The sequence below is a fragment of the Salvelinus fontinalis genome, chromosome 9 (assembly GCF_029448725.1).
Source record: "Salvelinus fontinalis isolate EN_2023a chromosome 9, ASM2944872v1, whole genome shotgun sequence".
NCBI lineage: Eukaryota > Metazoa > Chordata > Actinopteri > Salmoniformes > Salmonidae > Salvelinus > Salvelinus fontinalis.
This window is the reverse complement of record NC_074673.1, coordinates 54843326-54866696: the sequence shown is the minus strand read 5'-3', so window position 1 is coordinate 54866696 and position 23371 is coordinate 54843326. Positions and strand designations below refer to the sequence as shown.

The 23371-nt window shown below is 40.0% G+C and overlaps 1 protein-coding gene across 1 annotated transcript in view; it reads right to left on the bottom strand.

Moving 5' to 3' along the window:
- Positions 1–8844, bottom strand: part of lingo1a (leucine rich repeat and Ig domain containing 1a) — a 259525-nt gene extending 250681 nt beyond the window's left edge. Inside the window, exon 1 of the mRNA XM_055934911.1 lies at positions 8458–8844. The gene's annotated coding sequence lies outside the window, so the exon portion shown is untranslated. The remainder of the gene's footprint in view (positions 1–8457) is intronic.
- Between the last annotated feature and the right edge of the window lie 14527 nt (positions 8845–23371).

Sequence of the window (23371 nt, the reverse complement as noted above, 5' to 3'; positions counted from 1 at the left end):
TGATCAGAATACCAAGTGACCTAGAGTCATGTCATAATGAAGGCTATTTTCAAGGTTGAAACACCTTTGGATATGCACTAAGAATCCAATAACTTGAATATATTCATAGCAAATGACTAAATCTAAGTGCTCAATTTGATATGCCATATATACAATGATAATAAACATTGTAATTTAATGACAATTGGAACACTTCCAGCTTTTTTGAAGTCAGAACATCCTCAGACACATTGTTGATGTCTCACAATACTGTATGACAGACAGCGCAGACAATACTATATGACACCTTGGGCTATTGTGACAACATGTTAAGCACAGTGTGTCTAAAGAGAATGTCTAAAGAGACTGCATTACTCACAATTGTTATATTCCAAAATGTTTCATTATATATAATTTATGCAGAGATGCGTTACGTATTGAATAAACCCAAATATTTTTCTCAATAATCATGGCACTGGGTAGTACTTGGAAACTATATGAAATTGTGTGGTATGTTTGGTCCTCAATTACCCCCAACAGTACACATTATTAAGCGTAACCCTGGACAAGCACACTTGATTCAACTTGTCAACTAATCATCAAGCTCTCAATGAGCTGAATGAGGCGTGTTTGTCATGGGCTACTTGAGGACCAAGGTTGGGAAATACTCTAATATGAGATGGTTCTATCTTTTCTTTGCTTGTAGAATCTTCTCTAGGCTAGCTCGCCAAAATGTTACACATATTGTAAAGTGTGGTGGAGTTTAAGAAAAGGGGCGAAGACCTTCACAATAAATATAAGAAATGTATTTATGTTGGTGCCTCAGATCAACATTAGAGAAAGCATCAGAACAACATCATCAATACAAAAAGAGGGCAGGACGGCTAATAATAATGTCTGGAACGGAGCAACTGGAATGGCATCAAACACATGGAAACCATGTGTTTGATGTATTTGATACCATCCCACTGATTCCGCTCCAGCCATTACCAACATCAATTAAGGTACCACCAACCTCCTGTCGTGCCATCCTACACCAACTGGAACAGCATCAACTCATTGACTTGTGCAACTATTTCTAATGTGTTGGTCTTGCTGAGGGGGGTTTGTCAAATAAAACCAGACACAGTCTTATCCGGGTGATTGAAAGGACAATAAATGACATTAAGGACAAGGAGAAGGAGGACGGGACATGTGAGTACCTGAGACACGTCCTCTCATTCATGCAAGAAATCAGAGGAGTAGAGAAACAAAACAGATAGTCCCTGATCACAGCCGCATTGCTGACCTCGAGACACATTCTGTCCTATAACAGAGAGTCCAGGACGAAAAGCGCAGAGCATTGAAGGAAGAGATCAGAAGCCTCTGTGAGAAGGCCACACCCCCCAGGCATGGAACAGAGGTACAGACCACACCACATCCTACCCCAGCACCTCAGGTCACAGCACGTCACACTCTGAGTTCAGAATCAAGGACAGATAGGAGAAGGGGGACAGCGAGACAGGCTGACATACACCAATCTCCTCCATCAGATTGCGGCCAGGCTCCGGAAGGGACACTCCGAGACTGAGGTAATTGAGGCCGTGATTAGAGCAGTGAGCCCTGGACTTCAGCTCGGTGACATGCTGGAAATAAAAAGTGGGTTGACGCTGTCTATACTAAAAACCATCCTAAAGGGGCATTATAAAGAAGACTCATCTGACCTATATCACAAACTAATGAATGTGTCACAGGAGCCCAGAGAGTAAGCCAAGACCTTATTCTTCTGAGCCATTGAGCTGAAGAAGAAGCTACTGTGGAAGTCCACAGACAGGGATGATGAGGACTACAGCCACGACCTGATCCAGCGAAAGTTCGCCGTTCATCGAAACTGGACTGCTAAGTTATGTCAAAGTTCCAGGTGAAGCCCTATCTCCGTGACATCACTGTTTCAGACGAAGAAGAGGATGAAATCTGCCACAGGGATGCGTCCTCGCGTTTGAGCTCCAGACTGACATTAGTAGCCAACCCCAAGGTCCCGCAGAGGGGAAGGGATACAGACCAGTGATGCCGAGGACAAGTGAGCCACCACCAAAGTCAGAGAGGTTAATCCGAGGGTCCACAGATCACATCCGAAACTCACGAGCTCATAGAAGTCCTGAGGTCCGACGTCTGGGGGATGAGGTCTGACTTCTGGGAGATGAGGAAGGTGTTCCTGACAGCGACGGAGACCACCACTCAGCCATCACAGGGACTAAGGTACACTACTCAGCCATCACCAGGGGAGAGATACACGTCTTATTCAGCACACAGGAGAAGACCTACAACACAGACAAGCCATAGACCACGGGGCTGTGTGGAGTGTCAAGAGGCACACACAAGTGAGCAGGGCTACCACTGTTTCTGCTGCGGTGAGACGGGCCACATGTCAACTGGTTGCAGGAAGCCAAGACAGATGACGGGAAATGGGAATGGGCTGCTGAAACGGGATCAACAGTAGCTCCAAGCCCTTGTCCCCCCCAGAGCCAAACTATCCAACCACAAGAGAACACAGCACCAGCACAAAAAACAGCAACTACAAGAGCAACCAGGTAGACTAAACACACCACTCACCACTAAAGACACAACAACTGCTCCCATCCCCAGTCTATATGTGAACACAAGCATTTCGCTATACTCGCAATAACATCTGCTAGCCATGTGTATGTAACCAATTTGATTTGAACTATGAGAGGCCACTGCACAACACAGCTCATCAATCTGATTGGAAGGCAATGTTTAGTCAGCTGCAAGCTTGATGACATCACAGTAGAGGGCCTGTGGGACACTGGAGCTCAAACACCTCCCACACACCACCCTCCGAGCCATTGAAGAGCTGTTGGGGCCCGGAACACTGACGGAACTGGCAGCCAATCAGACTGAAATCCCCTTCACTGGATTGAGGTACAGTTCAAACTGAGCAGCGAGTCATTCAAAGCCATCACAGCTCCCGTCCTCGTGTCAGACAACCCAGGTGTGGCAGAGAACCCCATCATCGGATTTAACATTATTGAGGTGGTGAAGGCACGCAGCACCGGTCACAACCCAGACACCATCCAAACAGTGAGTGCTGCATTCTCTCTTACAGCCAGGACATCCAAGATGTTGTTGAAGCTCATCCGCACTCCTGAGGAACGTGAAGATATGTGGGACTGGTGAGAACAAGCCGTAGGAAGATCTTCCTGTCTACCAACAAAGTCATTACCATCTGTGTAACTACACATGTAGGAGCCAAGTTCAAAGGTCAAGAGATATTATTCACACCCAGTGAACTATACCCTCTCCCCCATGGCTTGGAAGAGACTGGGGGGCTGGTTAAGACAGCCTATGGGAAGAAAGCCTTTGTCACTATTACCATTGCGAACACCACCAACCACCCCATCGTACTCAACCAGTGCATCATCCTAGGCCACCTCCAGACAGTGAAAGCTTTGTATCCTGCCGCCGCTGACTCCCAAGACTCCCAAGCTAGTGTTCTTCAAGTGTTCTACAGTCAACCTAGCCCCAGTGAGTCCAGCACAGTAAAGAGAAAGAGAAACAGCAGCAAAGTGAAAAACAGAGGAACAGAGGAACAGAGAGACAGAGGAACAGAGAGAGAAAGTGAGAGAGACGTTGCATAAAGAATGCGAGGGCTTCGCATATGATGATGACAACATTGGTTGTATCCCATCTCTGAACATGCATATCACCCTGAACGACCCTACACTAGTGCAGAAGACTTACAGTGGCAAGAAAAGTATGTGAACCCTTTGGAAATACCTGGATTTCTGCATGAATAAGGTCATCAAATTTGATCTGATCTTCATCTAAGAAACGACAAAAGACAAACATAGTGTGCTTAAACTAACACACACATTATTGTGTTTTCTTGTCTATTTTGAGTACATCATTTAAACATTCGGTTGTAAAAAGTATGTGAACCCCTCGGCTAATGACTTCTCCATAAGCTAATTGGAGTCAGGAGTCAGCTAACCTGGAGTCCAATAAATGAGACAAAAACATGGCAGCAAAAACAGTCGCTGAGAAGATCTTCAACGACTTGACCCTGAAGTTCGTTTTCGCCAGCAAAATCCCTCACACCATGGGAAAATAATTTGAGAACCAACTGCTGACAAGGTTAAAAAAACTGAGTGGAGTACATGTATTCCACACCACCCCTTATCACCCTGAAGGGAAAGGTCAAGTTGAAAGGTTCAATAGGTCACTGTTCAGATTGTTGAGGACCCTGACGGAAGAGGAAAAGGCAGACTGGAAAACCACACTTGTAGGTAGTGCATGCCTACAATTGCACACGCTCAGAGGCAACAGGGTACTTTCTTTTCTATCTTCTGTTCGGAAAGACCCCAAGGCTTCCCATCGACCTGCTATCCATCCTGGAAGTAAATGGCGTAAAAGGCAGCAATGAGAACTACGTCAGAAACTGGCAGGAGATAATGAAAGAGGCAGACAACATTGCTGCAAATGAAGCCACAAATGGGGATGAAATAGGGAAAAGTCATTAGCCATGACAGGAAGATCCCTGGTTAGGATCTACAGCCCGGAGACAGAGTCCTTGTGAAAAACCTGTCTGAAAGAGGAGGGCCAGACAAACTAAGGTCGAACTGGGAGGAAAAAGTCCACATAGTCCTTCAAAGAAAACACCCTGAGAGTTCGGTATATGACGTGAAACGAGTGAATGGACAAGGAGGAAAAAGAGTGCCCCATAGAAGTCGTTTACTGCCTTGTGATCACTTTCCTTTGGAGAAAACAAAACACTGGATGGAAGTAGAGACTCAGAGCTACAAAATTGTGTACCATACACTACAGTTGTGGTGTATGCTTTTAAAATTGATAAACTTGAAACCTCACTTTTGAGAAAATAGCCACTGAATGTTTTGGTAAACCTACTGGAGAGCTCTTCTTTACACCCAGTCAACATCATTCACACCCTCTTAAGCCTTAGCTTGACCAATCTCTTTAAGGATTCACATGTGAGGCCATGTACTAAACAACCAAAGATTTCAAGATTAAAGCCTGGTTTACACTACTTTTATCGACAGTTGTCGCAGTGACATCATGAACATTCTATTGTCGTCCAACATCAAACTTGTCGTTGTCGTTATGAAAAAATATAAACACAAAAACTACAGGCTGCATGACATCAGCAGCCTTGTGATCCAAAATAACATAACTAGTGTATTTTAACAACAATAAATACACCCGTTTAAAAATGAATGTAGTATATGTCAATCTAGCAAACCACACAACTAAAATAAACTTTCTAAACCAATTTTTGGTTAGTTTCTAGCTTGTTAGCTAGCTAGGTAATGTTAAGTTAGCTGGCTAGACAATTCAAATACTAACCATATCATGTGGCTGACAATGTCTTCGCTTTAGCTCAATTATCTTCATTATTACAGGAAAATAAGCTCACAAGATACATTTTTACAAGATAATGGCGTGCCAATTACAGAAAATACCTTACAGTTGTGATTGTGACAAAATAAATGCAGGGCATTCTACCCGAGAATCGTAGGTCTAACATTATATCCTAATTCAACTTTGGTGCAGGTGTTATTCACATTACCGTCTCTGGTAAACACACACTATATCAAATAAAATCAAAGTTGATTTGTCACATGCACAGGATACAGAAGGTGCAGTGAAATGGCTACTTGCAGTCTTTTGTATAGACATGTAGCTCGCTAGCTAGCTTTACAATAAACCATAATCTCAACTCCCACGTTACTCCCCTGCATGCATCTGCAGGTAGCTAACCAACCAGGTTCAGTGTTAAGAAGCTAGCTAACATTAGGCCATAACTATCAATGCAAATGGCTCTGAGATATGCTTAATATTACTACACAGATCATATACATAACATTAGCTAGCGAGCTAACATTAGCTAGCTAGCTAACAGTGCGCTTTAACTTGCAATGAAAACGATTGTCTGACAAAATTTGAATTGTATAATATCTGAAAACATAGCTAGCTAGACTCTCTTACCCGTATACATGGATGGATGCATCTCCCTCTGTCACGGATGCCATGGTTGCCCTTAGTTTGAAGATGTAATCCGGAGGAGGGTGTTTTATACAGCAGCCTTCTCTGTGTTCTCTTTTTGACTCCCTCTGCATAAAAAGCCTGCATTTTCGCCAAATCCTTAGCTATCATACTCTAATTCCACCAGGCATTCCACTGATTTCAAAACTTGGTCCTCCAGAAAGTGGAGAACAACACTTTTGCAGATATACTACGTGATATCTTTCAAAAAAGCTACATTAGAAAGGATTACCTACACATGCTGAACGGCTCATGTTATAGACAGAAGCGTCCTACATGGCTAAACCAGCTAGCCTTGTAATTTCACAATTTTATTCGTATTTACAGATGGCATATACGTTTGTTATTAAGGCACATGAATGCTCACATGTTCCAGAAAGCGTTTCTGCCCAAAGAAACATTTAGATTGTATTTTTAAAGTTTACGTTCGAACGCCTATCCTGTGAAGTAGTGACATGCGCGACATACGCCTAGTTTCCTGAAACGAGTCACAATTTTGTACATGCCATTTGTCTTTATTTATTTTTTTAATTAAAATTGGAAACTGAAGTTTACTAAATAAAAGTGGTTCTGCAATGTTCAATATCCAATAACAAGGTGTGGAGACAAAAAAGTATTTTAAAATGTCAACTTTTTTAAAAAGTATTTTAAAAAGAACAACTGTAATCGCACAGGTGAAATATCTTTGCCCATGATGTTGGTGTGAAAGCTCAAGGTACTGCTTGGGAATATCAATCACTACTATATAATTAGTTGGAGTTATAAGGCAGGGATGTTACCTATGTCAGCATAGGTCACATATGCTGTAACTACCATTGTACTTAATCAGTAACATACAGTAACTAAGCTGGTTAAATGTCATTATTTTGACATATTCTAATGAGACCATATTGGTGCTATAGCATATATTGGCCTGAACATCTTCACTTCCTTCAACGAAGAGTTGAAAGTAACAAGACATTTAAGGATGTGAATGACAATCTGCTTTTTACAACGAATAGCTAAGGGAGTCAGTCATTGTATGTGTACATACAAATGTAATTGTATGTCTGAAGAGAAAATACAGGGCATGTGGCCATTTGTACTTTCAATATGCAACCCAACCAACCTCGCCTGAGCGCAGATAAAAAAAATAGAAATTAAATAGGGATGGAAACTAACTCTGCCCAGGGCAAGGTAATATGATTGATCTTTTATTGTTTTTCCAGCCTACAGTGTGTTATTGTGGTTTCTCCCCTGAAATGGGAAATGTGATAAATATTGATGTTCTTTACAGGAAAACCAGACAGATTTTCACTATATGCAGGGCCTCCTCTATCAATCTCTAACATGTTTTTTTTTGACGGCAGGGATTTATGTGTACTGTAAGGTGACCCCCAACAAAATCTATGCCTCCAAAGATGTAGGTCTGCCTAAAAGCCATTCAAGCAGCATGTTTTCACTCTTTTTGCAACAACAGCGTCAGTAAAATTTGCTGTTCTATACCTTCGATCTCATTCTCTCCAGCTGAATAGAATGAATTCCCTGGCAAGAAATATTCCATTTCCCAATACCATTAACCTAAAAACTACAGTTCATTGTGAGTCATCTGCAGAATCAGTGGCTTAATACGTCTATATTTTGAATCAGATTTTCAATAAACAACATAATTCCATAAAAAAATGCAGAATTACTACAGTATCTCTTGTGGTATGCTAACACGGACAGACAATAGCCTATAGCCTGTGGTGGCCCAAGATGCTGGCCATGCTAATCTTTTGTGAGGTCAAAGCACCTGTCAAGCATCACCGTCTGGAGAGCAGAAAAATCATAGATAGACGACAGCTGGTATATCTGCCACCTCAGCAGGAGAGTCCATAGGAAGGAGCATAACTTTGTTACAAGCCAAATGTCCAGGCAATAAATATCACTACCACACCTTGAGAGAGAAACCAAACACGCAAACACATGCACGCGTCGAAGTGTGCTTGTGCAAACACATATGCACACGTACGCCTAAACACAATGCATATTTTTACAGCAACCACTGATGCTACCTTAATAAGAAATTAATTTAACAACATTGCAAAACAGCTACCTGATACTTATCGAACAACTAATGCTGCCCTTGACAGGCAGAGCATGTAAAGTTGTCTCGGAGGGACTGTGGCTGAAAATAACACAAGATCGATATCAGATAGCAACTCTCGGGGTAGCATTTTTTTACCCAGCCCTAACAGAATGAATCACACCACTGTTGCAACACAGATTTTCCCTAGTCCTCTCCCCCTCTTTAGCCCTACCTCTTTTTCTCCTTCTCCATCTTCCTCTCTCTCCCTGTCCTAAATAGAGATATTGTTCCGGTACATGTATCTGCCCTGCATCCCATGATATGCTCTGCTTGCATCTGTCAATATGTTATGAAAAGTAAGCTCTTACCAGAACTGTGAAGAGAATTCCAAAATTGCCTGGTTCATTCCACAGGGCCACTTATTAAATCCAAGATGCCGGGGAAAGGATTGAGGATGCCATCGAAGGAAATGCCGACGGGAAAAAATCTGATTCTTAAAAACGTGGGAAATATGCAGAAGGAGATGGCTGAGAGAAGCAGAGGAAAAGGTTTCAGATATCCAAATCTGGAGCACTTTATAAAGGTGCCTTCGTTGTATACACAGGCACATGCAATTCACACAACAACCCACACGAACACACACACTCACATACACAGGGTGTACCTACAGTCGCTTTCAGAGAGGCTGAAAGATAGAGGGTGAGAGAGGAAGATAGAGGGAGAGCGAAAGAGATGGAGCGGGAGATGGAGAGGGAGGGGGGGCTGGAACAGAGCAAGGTAGAAAGAGGAGCTGCAGTGTGGGGAGAGATGGAGAGGAGAGGACCGAAGGGAGGGAGGGAGAGAAATATGAGGGTGCAACTAATGAAATTCTTTAGCCATATTTCCATCTAAAACACAGATGCGGCTATGAGTCAGTGAAATGCAGGGAAGACAAAGAGACTCAGGCTACAGAAACCATTTAGACATTTAGATCCCCCTTGCATCTAACAAATGAGTGATTCCCCTCAAATTGGATGAGCAACAATATGTAAACAAACATATAAACGTAACATGCAACGATTTGACTGAGTTACAGTTCATATAAAGAAATCAGTAAATTGAAATAAATTAATTATGCCCTAATCTATGGTTTTCACATGACTGGGAAAATGTGGAGGGTTTTTAGAAGATGGAATAGTGGGGACCAATTGGTGGTTTACTTAGTAGGAATGCAAATATCATGGTACAGCTATGCAGACACTCAATCGTCATGTTACTTTTTCATGGTACGTTTACAAACATATATTATGATAAATAGAATTGAAACGTGTGTCTCAATATGGTAATTGGGGAAATAAGTATAGCCAGTTATAATGGTAATGGCTTAGCAGATACTTACAAAAGATGATCAGTATTTACCTGGCTAAAAGAGAAGGAATATAATATCTACTGTTCACAGGAAAGTCATTAAACAATTTTAGATGAAGTTTTGTGGAAAAAGGACTGAGGGGCGAAATATTTCTCCCATGGGCAAAGCAATTCAAAAGGGGTGATGATATGAATTAATAGTAATTTTGATTAAAATGTGCAAATTGTCCAAACAGATCCTCAAGGTAGATGGATGATTTTAAATATGTTATTGGACCGTAAACACACACTAACGTTCAAAACATTGGGGTCACTTAGAAATGTCCTTGTTTTTTTGTCCTTTAAAATAACATCAAATTGATCAGAAATACAGTGTAGACATTGTTAATGTTGTAAACAACTATTGTAGCTGGAAATGGCTGATTTTTTTATGGAATATCTACATAGGCGTACAGAGGCCCATTATCAGCAACCATCAGTCCTGTGTTCCAATGGCACGTTGTGTTAGCTAATACAGTTTGTAATTTAAAAAGGCTAATTGATCATTAGAAAACCCTTTGCAATTATGTTAGCACAGCTGAAAACTGTTGTCCTGATTAAAGAAGCAATAAAACTGGCCTTCTTTAGACTAGTTGAGTATCTGGAGCATCAGCATTTGTGGGTTCGATTACAGGATCTAAATGGCCAGAAACAAAGACCTTTCTTCTGAAACTCGCCAGTCTATTCTTGTTCTGAGAAATGAAGGCTATTCCATGTGAAAAATTGCCTCGAAACTGAAGATCTCGTACAACGCTGTGTACAACTCCCTTCACAGAACAGCTCAAACTGTCTCTAACCAGAATAGAAAGAGGAGTGGGAGGTCCCGGTGCACAACTGAGGAAGAGGTCAAGTACATTAGAGTATCTGGCAGCTTCATTAAATAGTACCCGCAATACACCAGTCTCAAGGTCAACAGTGAAGAGGCGACTCCGGGATGCTGGCCTTCTAGGCAGAGTTGCAAAGAAAAAGCCATATCTCAGACTGGCCAATACAAATTGAAGATAAAGATTTGCAAAAGAACACAGACACTGGACAGAGGAACTATCCTATTGTGAAACAAACAAGAAATAAGACAAAAAAAATGAAACTTGAGCATGCATAACTTTTCACCCCCCCAAAAGTCAATACTTTGTAGAGCCACCTTTTACAGCAATTACAGCTGCAAGTCTCTTGGGTTATGTCTCTATAAGCTTGGCACATCTAGCCACTGAAACTTGTTTCAAATGATGATTCACCGAACTATATTTTGAAAGAGGAAGTAAAGTACTTTAAGCATATGTTTTAGTTTCAGTCTCCTCCATCTCCACTAACCGAAGCTATTTGTATGGATTTTTCCTATTAACAATGTAAAAATAACATTTGTAGAGAAAGACTCATGTGAAGGCCAAATTACAGAGGAGGAACTTCTTGATGCAATTAAAGCCTTTATGTCTGGGAAAACTCCAGGACTGGATGGCATACCAGTGGAAGTATACCAAACTTTTTTTATATACTCCGAGGACCATTATTAGCACGTTTTAACCACTCCTATATAAATGGTAGATTATAACACTGAACAAGAAGGTCTGATTTCATTATTACTGAAACAGGATCCAAGTGGTATATATAAAGATCCAGTTCATAAAGAAAATTGGCGGCCTGTCAGTGTTGTGATGCAAAAATTCTAGCTAAATACTTAGCGCATTTAAATGCTTAACGCATAAAATTCAAAAAGTTTTGTCAGATATTATTTATCCTAATCAGACAGGTTTTTACCTGGACAATACATTGGAGATAATATATATAACACTATGAAATATCAAGGAAACTAGGCCTTGCTTTCAGACCTGACTTTGAAAATACTTTTGATGAAGTATGACTGGAGTTTATATATAAATGACTGAAATATTTCAATTTTGGAGAATCTCTTATAAAAATGTGTGAAAGTCATGCATAGTAACCAAGGTGTGAAATAGTAAATAATGGCTACATCTCAGAAAGTTTTAAACTGTCAAGAGAAGTTAACTTCTTGCGACTACAGGGGGTGCTGTTTTCTCATTAGCATAATTGCATTACAGATTAAACGGCTTCCTACTAAATTCTTGCTCGTACAATATGCATATTATTACTATTATTGGATAGAAAACACTCTCTAGTTTCTATAGGCGTTGGAATTTTGTCTCTGAGTGGAACAGAACTCATTCTACAGCAATTTCCCTGACATGGAGTCAGATTTCACACATTTTGGCCCCTGATCTGGAGTCAGTTTAAAGGCCACTGTGAACGCTATCAGGATACGGACACTGCTTACGTCTTCCCCTGGATGCCTTTACGTGATGACGATTTAAATGGTATAGATTGCGCAATCACAGCCCCTATAAAACAAAAACACGTGTAGGTAGGAACTCCTTTCCAGCTGCGTCGGGCGCGCGGTGGACACAGACCTGCTCTTTTTCCAAGCATTAGTGTAGCCAGTTATATTTCTCCAGTCATGTTTCTACTCGTTATAGGAGTTAAAAACATCATAAGGTAGTTAATTTAAACCGTTTTATAGCAATTTATATCCGTTTAGTGCGATTTTGGGACATTTATTTCTGAGACACTGTGAATCTCTGGGCACGGTTCCAGTTCATGCCGAACGCAATGGGCATTTCTACATGGCAAGAGGACAGCTTTCGACCAAAAGACGATTAGACCCAAGAAAGGATTCTTTGCCCAAGATTCTGATGGAAGAACAGCTCAAAGTAGGAACAATTTATTATGATAAATCGTGTTTCTGTCGAGAAATGTTAATCGCTTATGACGCCATCTTGTTTGACGTAGCTTCGCTTGGCGCAAACTGTATTGAAAAGTAAGGATAATTTAAAAAATGTAAATCAGCGATTGTATTAAGAATTAAATTGTCTATCAATCGCTGTCCACCCTATATTTTTTTGTCACGTTTATGATTATTTATGTATACGACTAGATCACTGTCTAATATGGCGCACGACATTGTCTGACCAGCTGGGCAACTTTTGTCATTGTCTAACCATGATTTTGGTGGCTAAATATGCACATTTTCGAACAAACTGTATATGGATTGTGTAATATGATGTTACAGGAGTGTCATCGGAAGAATTCTGAGAAGGTTAGTGAAAAAATTAATATATTTTGGCGATGTTTACGTTATCGCTCTCTTTGGCTAGAATCAATGCTCTGGTAACGTTTGCATATGTGGTATGCTAATATAACGATTTATTGTGTTTTCGCTGTAAGACACTTAGAAAATCTGAAATATTGTCTGTATTCACAGGATCTGTGTCTTTCGATTAGTGTATGCTGTGTATTTTTACGAAATGTTTGATGATTAGTAATTAGGTAAACACGTTGCTCTATGTATTTATTCTAGTCCATTTGTGACGGTGGGTGCAATTGTAAACTATGACATCTACCTGAAATATGCACATTTTTCTAACAAAACCTATCCTATACCATAAATATGTTATCAGACTGTCATCTGATTAGGTTTTTTCTTGGTTAGTGGCTATCAATATCTTAGTTTAGCCGAATTGGTGATAGCACCTGATGGAGTAAGAAACTGATGGAGTTAGAAAAGTGGTGTCTTTTGCTAACGTGGTTAGCTAATAGATTTACATGTTTTGTCTTCCCTGTAAAACATTTTAAAAATCTGAAATGGTGGCTTTATTCACAAGATCTGTATCTTTCATTAGGTGTCTTGGACTTGTGATTTAATGATATTTAGATGCTACTATTTAATTGTGACGCTATGCTAGGCTATGCTACTCAGTGTGGGGGGGGGTGGGGGGTGATCCCGGACCCGGGGTAGATACTCGTGAAAGGTTAAACAAGGTTGTCCACTATCAACATATATATTTATTATTGCTATCTAAATGTTAGCTGTTACAATTAGATCCAATATAAATATTAAGGGTTTAGAAATCCATGGATTAAAAATAAAGGTGCCATTGTACGTTGATGATTCATCTTTTTTTTTTAAATCCACAATTAGAATCCCTCCACGGCCTCGTAGATGATCTCTAGGTCTCTGGATTAAAAACAAATTATGATAAGTGTACTATATGTATTGGATCACAAAAAAAATTGACATTTACATTACCGTGTATTTTACCAATATTATGGTCTGACGGGGATGAGGACATACTCGGTATACATATCCTGAAGGAAAGACATCTTAATAGAAAGTTAGCAAAAAAAGATAAGATCTTGCTACCATGGAAAGGAAAATAGCTGTCTATTTGTGGAAAAATCCCCCTGATTAACTCTTTAATCATATCACAGTACGACCTGCTACTAAATTCAGGAGCAAAAAAATATTAAATTATATTTGGAATGGCAAGCCAGACAAAATTAAAAGGGCCTATTTATGTAATGAATATGAATTTGGAGAGCAGAACATTATTAAATATTAAAGCATTAGAACTCTCACTAAAGGCATCAGTTGTCACGAATCCCGCTTCCTGAATCTGTTTTTGCCTGTTCTCTGTCCTGGAGTTTTTTCCGGTGTCCTGGAACGCACCCTGTCTGGTTGCCGGGCGACGTAGCTAGTTGGAGGATCTCTGAGTACCCGCATCTGTAACCCATCAGCTATCTGCACACCTGGTCCTGATCATCACCCCTCCACTTCATAAGCGCTGACCTGACATCCATTCCCTGCCGGATCGTTAGCCATGAACAGTATGTTGTGCCAGCGTATCAGCCTCCTGTTTGATAGAGTTTGTTTTGTTGTTTTGTTACTCTTGCTTGCCTTGAACTCACCTCCGTTTTTTTCTGTCTACAGTCATTCACCCGGAAAACTCATCCCATCCCTACCTGGTCATCGGTGACTTCTGTTACTCCCTTGGATCTGCCTATTCAATCCCATCAACTCACCTCCGCTGCCCGCTCCGCCACTTGGATTTTTCTATCACTACATTCAAACTTGTAAATAAATACTCACCTTCATCTTACTCTCCTTGTCCTGGTCTGCTTCTGGGTTCTACTTTAGAAAACCGTGACATCAGTCATAGAAAAGTTATACTTAAATCTGAAATGGTTCTCTAGTAAATGAATAAGTATGTCTCACCCCATGAATTAGAATGGCATTTTTCTCTTTATTCCGATTACAACCGTTCACTTTCGGTTATTTCAAAACAAAATCATATTGTTCAAAATAGTATTATCATTTTTCAAAATATATACAGTATATATTTTTAAGCAAGCCATAGAAAGTTGGATGCAATTTCAGTTTAATCCACCTGACATTTTTAAATGTTCGATAACATTTAAAAAAAGGCATATTTTTTTAATTATGTCACACATGAAGCTATCACAGCATATGGAAATGTCTGCTCTACCCAAAATTATAACCAACTAATTGCAGCATTACCACAAAAATGGAAGAGGTAACTGTAAGGGGGAAAACGGAAGGAACTTGTCTGTTGGTCCTGCATTAAAGACCAAATTTGGTTAAAGAAAGTTGTGACAAATAAAAAAATATACCATTTTCATTTAAGGACCAAAACATTTACAGCTGTGCCATAGAAATTGCAAAATCGTTGGGAAGAGATTTTCGATGTATGTATTCCATTGCACATGGTTTATGAATTGCCACGCAAAACGACGCCAGATGCAAAACTTAGAATTTTTATATGTAAATTATTGGAACCAATAGAATGTTATATACATGGGGGAAACAATCTTCCCAGCTCTGCAGATTTTGCTGCAAGGAGGCAGTCATTAGATCATTTATTTTGGTACTGTCCATATGTTTTTGGTCAGGTCCAGGAATGGCTGAAGAATTGCAACATTTACCAAGAACTAACGCTGCAGATAGCAATTGTCACGACTTCCACTGAAGGTTGCTCCTCTCCCTGTTCGGTCGGTGCTCGGCGGACGTCGTCGCTGGCCTACTAGCTGCCACCGATCCATTTTTTGTTTGTGTCTGTCTGTTTTTTCTTTACACCTGTGTCCTACTAGTACATTTCGGTGGGTTTATTAACCTCCGCTGCCTGCTATTCTTTGTGCGGGATTATTTGCTGTTGTTGCTATGTTAGGGGTGCGTGTTAGTGCCACAGGGTTTTCTCTCTCACGGTCGTTGTACTGTTTTGGACTGTAATTAGGGGTAAAGGTTTCTCCTCCGTGTGTTGCGTTTATTCCCTGTGTGTGGTGACTTCGTTTGTGCGTGTCCCTTCACCTGTTGTTGTTGAGTTGGGACTTCCTTGCTCTCCTGCTCCTGACTCCTGCACCTCCCTCCTCTTAGGAGGCACGTAACAGCAATAGTGGATGATTTGAAAAGTCATAGTCAATCGATCAATAATATAATAATTATTTTCACCAAAAAATTGTATCTTTAATTTACAATCTGTAGAAACCATGAGAATAGAAAGGTTCAGTGCTTTTGTGAAACAGAAGTTGAAAAATATATGGCAAATATAAATTCAATATGGATGGTGTTAAGAGATAGATGGGAGGGGTTGAATGGAGCTAAAGGGTGGGACTAATAACAACAAGATAACAAATGTAAAACATACGGGGTCTGAAAAATGTATATAGGTTCAGAACTTTTGTGAAATAGCACAGTTACAAATATATGGCAAATAGAAATCAAACTGGATGGACATCAGAAATAAAAAAAGGCCAGGACTAAAAACCAACCTAATATCTTTTGAAAAATAGATTGTATCTGTAAAATATGTATAGTATGTATAAACTGGAAGTAGAAGTCTAATTGTTATTGTTGATTAGTTTACTCCAATTGGGGGAGGGGTGAAAGGGTTTGCAGGGAATACAATTGTTTGTGTATATATGTATTGATAGGGAGGCCCTGGAACAGAGCCTCGATTTCAGATTTTTCACTTTCTGACAGGAAGTTTGCTGCAAAATTAGTTCTGTTTTACTCACAGATATAATTCAAACGGTTTTAGAAACTTGAGTGTTTTCTATCCAATAGTAATAATAATATGCATATTGTACGAGCAAGAATAGAGTACAAGGCCGTTTAAGTTGGGCACGATTTTTCCCCAAAGTGAAAATAGCGCCCTCTATCCACAACAGGTTTAAAGCTCGAGGTAGTGACCTCATACAAGTACTTAGGAGTATGGCTAGACGGTATGCTGTCCTTCTCTCAGCACATATCAAAGCTGCAGGCTAAGGTTAAATCTAGAGTTGGATTCCTCTCATATTCACTCCTCTTTCACCCAGCTGCCAAACTAAGCCCGATTCAGATGACCATCATACCCATGCTAGATTATGGAGTCGTAATTTATAGATTGGCAGGTAAGTGTGCTCTCGAGCGGCTAGAATGCCTTTCCCATTCAGCCATCAGATTTCCCGCCAATGCTCCTTATAGGACACATCACTGCACTCTATACTCCTCCTCTGTAATCTCTGTATACCCATCGCAAGACCCACTGGTTGATGCTGATTTATAAAATCCTCTTAGGCCTCACTTCCCGCTATCTGAGATACCTACTGCAGTCCTCATCCTCCACATACAACAGCCATTCTGCCAATCACATTCTGTTAAAGGTTCCCAAAGCACACACATCCCTGGGTCACTCCTCTATTCAGTTCGCTGCAGCTAGCGACTGGAAAGAGCTGGACAGTCAAACTGGACAGTTTTTTATCTCCATCTTTTCATTTAAAGACTCAATCATGGACATTCTTACTGACAGTTGTGGCTCCTTCCCGTGATGTATTGGAGTCTCTACCTTCTTGCCCTTTGTGTCTGTGCCCAATAATGTTAGTACCATGTTTTGTGTTACTACCATGCTGTGTCGCTGCCATGCTATGTTGTTGTCTTGGGTCTCTCTGTATGTCATGTTGTGGTGTCTCTGTCGTGATGTGTGTTTTGTCCTATATTTTATTTGTTATTTTTAATCCCAGCCCCCATCCTCGCAGGAATCCTTTTGCGTTTTGGTAGGTAGTCATTATAAATAATAATTTGCTATTAACTGACTTGCCTAATTAAATAAAGGTTAAATAAAAATAAATAAAGGGTCTGAATACTTATGTAAATGTGATATTTCCGTTTATGTTAAATAGATAATTAGCAAAAAATTCTAAAAACCTGTTTTTGTTTTGTCATTATGGGGCATTGTGTATAGATTGATGAGAAAACAGTTTTTTAATACATTTTAGAATAAGGCGGTAACGTAACAAAATGTGGAAAAAGTCAAGGGGCCTGAATATTTTCCGAATGCACTGTATATATTGAAAATAAAATATATTTACAAAAGATATATATAAATGGGGGATTGGAAATTATGCAGAAAATTCCATTGATTATAAACCAAAATCTATCTTTAATAATAAATTAAAGCTGATGATATTTTGTTGACAGTACTATGATCAACTTATTGACATTGTTTACTTTCTGAAAGTACTTGTAATTTGAAAGGACCAAAATACCAAATAATCAAATGTATTGTTAAGCCCTCATTTGATTGTTTAAGATCATTTTGAATGGAATCCTGTCTGTTCATTTACATCCCTCAAACTCAACTCTGGTCATCAAAGCCAGTTGCACTGCTTGTTTTCATTGTTCCACTCTAATCAGGGACTGATTTAGATCTGGCCCACCAGGTGGGTGCAATTAATTATCAGGTAGAACAGAAAACCAGCAGGCTCCAGACCTTGTAGGGTAAGAGTTGAATACCCCTGATCTAGATGTTATTGGAATGAATCATGAGTTCATAGTTTGACAAACCTGACATTGATACGAGCAATTATAGCTTCCCCAAGGAAGCTAGCTTTCTTGGAGCTGTGGTACCGTGTCTGGCTCTGGGCCCTCAGGATGTCAAGTTTGAATCTTGTCTCAAAATCTCACACTGCCCACCCGAAATACCCAAAATGCCACACTGTTGTCAGAAGTGGGATTGGGATGACCTGGGATTGGGATGACCACAGGAAGCATGGACGATGCGGAAGGGGCTTGAAAGAAAGTCGAAGCAAGGGGACGCACACATCAGTGAACTCTATAGGTCAATGTTGTATAGCCATACAGTATATGAGAATTTCAAACCTCAAACCTCCTATTTAGCCAGTGCATTTCCATTCTTACGAAAACGGTTCAGCCAACATGTTATTCAATCTGCACATGTAGCTAGTTGCCTTGAGCTGATGTGACTCTTTTTGCATAATCCTACGCTGATGATTCACACTGAATTCGCATGCACTGAAAGGTACTGTAGGAGTTAAAGGCATGGGTGGTAAAGAAGAGACACCCCACTGTGATGTATTCACTGATGGGATTAAGAGTCAGTGGTGGATGAAATGTAGGGATGGATGGGTGGGTAGAGCTTTGAACCCACACCTTTTTTGGTGGTGGTGCTATGATGTCATCCAAAGCCTAGATTCACACTCTTGGATGATTCAAGAAAATGACTAAAATACATTACAAACGGGCTCGAATGTGATTGTTTTCAGTAGGCAAGCAACCAAATAAAGGATTAATGAAGCATTCTGAACTACATTTTTTAGGTGAACACAATCTAAGTAAATAAAACCAGAACCTATGATATGGGACTATAATTAAGGACATGGGACTATAAGGTCTGCAAAATATATCGTTTTTTCAAGTCCCAGATCACATAACTGTTTTTTCATGACTCATTCATGACTCATGAAAGAGCACAGAACTGCTCTTTCATGACTCAATAAGTATACCACATTATTTTAGATTGACAGCCCAGCATTGTGTGATTGGGTTGCAGATAGAACTTTATAGCACTCATTTAAAAAGTGTTTGCGCAGATAGAACTTTCAGATGTTACATTTTTTTATTGTTAATTAACTTTTTTTTATTTTTAATCGCACATATCCCACGTGTAGAGGACCACCTAGAGAGTGACTATGTGAATAACTTATTTTGACCAAAATGTCAGGTAGAACCTTAGAGTCCCATGGTCACATTGGGACATGAATTGTACCGTGGCTTTGTCAGAAGGTTTGTGTCCCAATTGGCTCACTATTCCCTACATAGTAGACTACATTCGACTAAAGCCCTTTTGGTTGAATGTATGTAGGGAATAGGGTGCCATTTGGGACGCAGTATACTGTAGATGGCATGAGAGGAACCACACCTGTATAAGAAAACCTGCATTGAAGAACTCCTCTTGGCGCAGCTGGTTGGCGCAATGAATACAGATGCTCCTGCCAGTGCTGTGGACAGGCTTGGCACTTGGAGCGAATTGTATACAGCCATGAATTATTAAACATCACCTCCAGCGAAGCCTGATCTTTTTTTGTGTCCATCCACACAGGAGATTCCAGCTTTATTGGAATCCAGGCTTTGCACTATGCTTTTTTAATATGTTCAGATCTTTCCCTTGGTATTATGGATGCAAACTGGAGTTACGTGCATGGCAGAATCTTCCCCGCCCCTGAAAAAAACATTGTAACCCCTTGAACAAGTGTGTCAACCGTAATTCCCTAGGGTAACATCCAGACGGTGCAGCATATGCACGTCTGTTTGGGGAGAGATGTGGAATTGATGTCAATAAGCTACCCAATTGCTTGAACCCCATTGCAAATCGCAGGCTATTCTTGGTGAATTTAAACATGGGGTTTACTCATATGTGACCAACTGGCTCTATTCGGTCTTATGTCTCAAAATTTGAAATTGTGTTTTTTTTACATTAGATAAAAGTAGAAACTCACAGAGCTGAAAATGGTATATCATACAATACAGTTGAGGAACAATGGGAAAGTAATACTGCTTTGAAAGTTGATAAACTTGTAACCTCACTTTTGAGAAATTGACCCTTGAATGTTTTGGTACACCTAATGGAGAGCTCCCCTTTGTCTACCCCCATTCAGCATCGTTCACACCCTCTTAAGCTTTAGCGCCACCAATCTCTTTAAGGATTCACATGTACTAACCAACCAAAGATTTAAACTGGAGTGCATGAATGTGTGCTCTGGGTCTTCGTTAACTCAGCGCGTTCAGAGCGCATACTGGATGCTCTAGCCAAGGAGTAGGGTCGATCAGTGCGGGCCTAACAACAGCAGTTATGCACCCAAGCTAACTGGCTAACATGGGCTAGCTACTTCCAGACACAATGAGAGAACAGCTCACTCTGACCATTTTACTCACCCTAGCAGAGCTAGTTAGGCTTTTTTTATGTTATCCAGAGCATTGGTGACTGCAACTGTGCTGCTGGCAACAATTTAATTACGCTGTTTTTGCCAACGTTTACTAACACCGGCCATATTCAATGGGTGCTGAGAGTTTGTAAAGTTTGTAAACTCAGACGAGATTGTTTTGAAAAAGGATTAGATAGCCAGAGCAAATGTACCTGTCTTTCGACAGTTGCTGCAGTGACATCATTAACATTCTATTGAAATGATTACTTGCATAGTGGAGTCTTTTGTTTATACATGTAGCTAGCTAACTAAACAATGAAGCATAATCCCAACTCATAAATTTACTACCATGCATGAATCTGCAGGTAGCTAACCAACCAGGTTCAATGTTTGCTAGTTAATAGCTTAATGTTAGTTAGCTATGCAAATAGCTCTGAGATACGAATAATAATACTACACAGATCCAGCCAGCTAACGTTAGCTAGCTAGCGAACAGAACACTTTAACTTCAAATGAAAATAACTTTCTGACAAAATTAGAAACGTGTAATAGTATCTGAAAATGTACCTAACTAGACTAGCTTACCTGTATACATGGATGGATGCTTCTCCCGTTCTGTCATGGATGCCATCGTTGCCCTTAGTTTGAAGATTTAGTCCGGAGGAAGGTGTTTTATACGACAGCCTTAGGTGTGTTCTCTTTTCGACTCTGTCTGCAAATTTGCATTCAAACTCCAGAATTTTCTCCATCTTCTTAGCTATCATACTTTGAATACACTGATTTGAAAACTCGGTCCTCCAGAAAGTAGAGAGCAACAATTACAGTACCAGTCAAAAATTTGGACACACTTACTCATTTCAGAGTTTTTCTTTATTTTTACTATTTTCTACATTGTAGAATAATAGTGAAGATATCAAAACTACATAATAACATATATGGAATCATGTAGTAACCAAAAAAGTGTTATACAAATCAAAATGTATTTTATATTTGAGATTCTTCAAAGTAGCCACCCTTTGCCTTGATGAAAGCTTTGCACACTCTTGGCATTTTCTCAAACAGCTTCATAAGATAGTCACCTGGAATGCATTTCAATTAACTGGTATGACTTGTTAAAAGGTCATTTCTGGAATTTCTTTCCTTCTCAATGCGTTTGAGCCAATCAGTTGTGTTTTGACAAGGTATACAGAATATAGCCCTATTTGGTAAAAGACCAAGTCCATATTATGGCAAGAACAGCTCAAATAAGCAAAGAGAAATGACAGTCCATCATTACTTTAAGACATGAAGGTCAGTCAATACGGAACATTTCAAGACATTAACGTTTCTTCAAGTGCAGCCGCAAAACCATGATGAAACTGGCTCTCATGAGGACCACCACAGGAAAGGAAGAACCAGAGTTACCTCTGCTGCAGAGGATAAGTTCATTAGAGTTAACTGCACCTCAGAATCCAGCCCAAATAAATGCTTCACAGAGTTCAAGTAACAGACACATTTCAACATCATCTGTTCAGAGGCCTTCATGGTCCAATTTATGCAAAGAAACTACCACTAAAGGATATAGTAATAATAAGAAGAGACTTGCTTTGGCCAAGAAACACGAGCAATAGACATTAGACCGGTAGAAATATGTCCTTTGGTCTGGAGTCCAAACTGGAGATGCAGAGTAGGTGAACGATTGATCTCTGCATCTGTGGTTCCCATGTGAAGCATGAATGAGGAGGTGTGATGGTGTGGGGGTGCTTTGTTTGGCGACACTGTCTGTGATTTATTTAGAATTCAAGGCACACTTAATCATCATGGCTACGACAGCATTCTGCAGCGACATGCCATCCCATTTGGTTTGCACTTACTGGAACTATCATTTGTTTTTAAACAGGACAATGACCCAACACACCTCCAGGCTGTTTAAGGGCTTTTGACCAAGAAGGAGAGAGATGGAGTGCTACATCAGATGATCTGGCCTCCACAATCATCCGACCTCAACCCAATTGAGATGGTTTGGGATGAGTTGGACCGCAGTCTGTAGTAAAAACAGCCAACAAGTGCTCAGCATATATGGGAACTTCAAGACTGATGGAAAAGCATTCCAGGTGAATCGGGTTGAGAGAATGCCAAGAGTGTGCAAAGCTGTCATCAAGGCAAAGGGTGCCTACTTTGAAGAATTTAAACTATAAAGAACATTTTGATTTGTTTAACACTTTTTTGGTACTACATGATTTCATTTAAATTATTTAATAGTTTTGATGTCTTCACTATTATTTTACAATGTAGAAAATAGTAAAAAATTAAGAAAAACCCTTGAATGAGTAGCTGTGTCCAAACTTTTGACTGGTACTGTATGCAGTTCTACTACATGATATCTTTCAAAAAATGACGCGTTAAAAATGATTACTTACACATACTGACGAGCTCATGTTATAGACAGAAGTGTGGCAGACCAATCTGAACTCATCTCTTGGCATGTCCAGCCCAGTTATTATCTCAGCCAATCATGGCCAGCGGGAAGGTTGCTGACTTTTTCTGTGGCTAAACCAGCTAGGCTCGTAATTGAACATTTATATTTATATTTACAGATTGTGATACAAGTCTGTTATTAAGCCACATTAAATTGTACATGTTTCATAATAAATCTGTCAAAAACACATTTTGATTAAAAAAAACTCCTGTGAAGTAGTGACACGCGACATACACTTAGTTTCCTGAAATGAGTCACATATGACTCCAAAGCAACATGAAGCTTTGACGATTCAAGTGGATAGGCAATATCAAGCATGGTAAATGTTTGAATACGATTTTGCCTCTGAAATATTACTTTGTGGCTTTTTC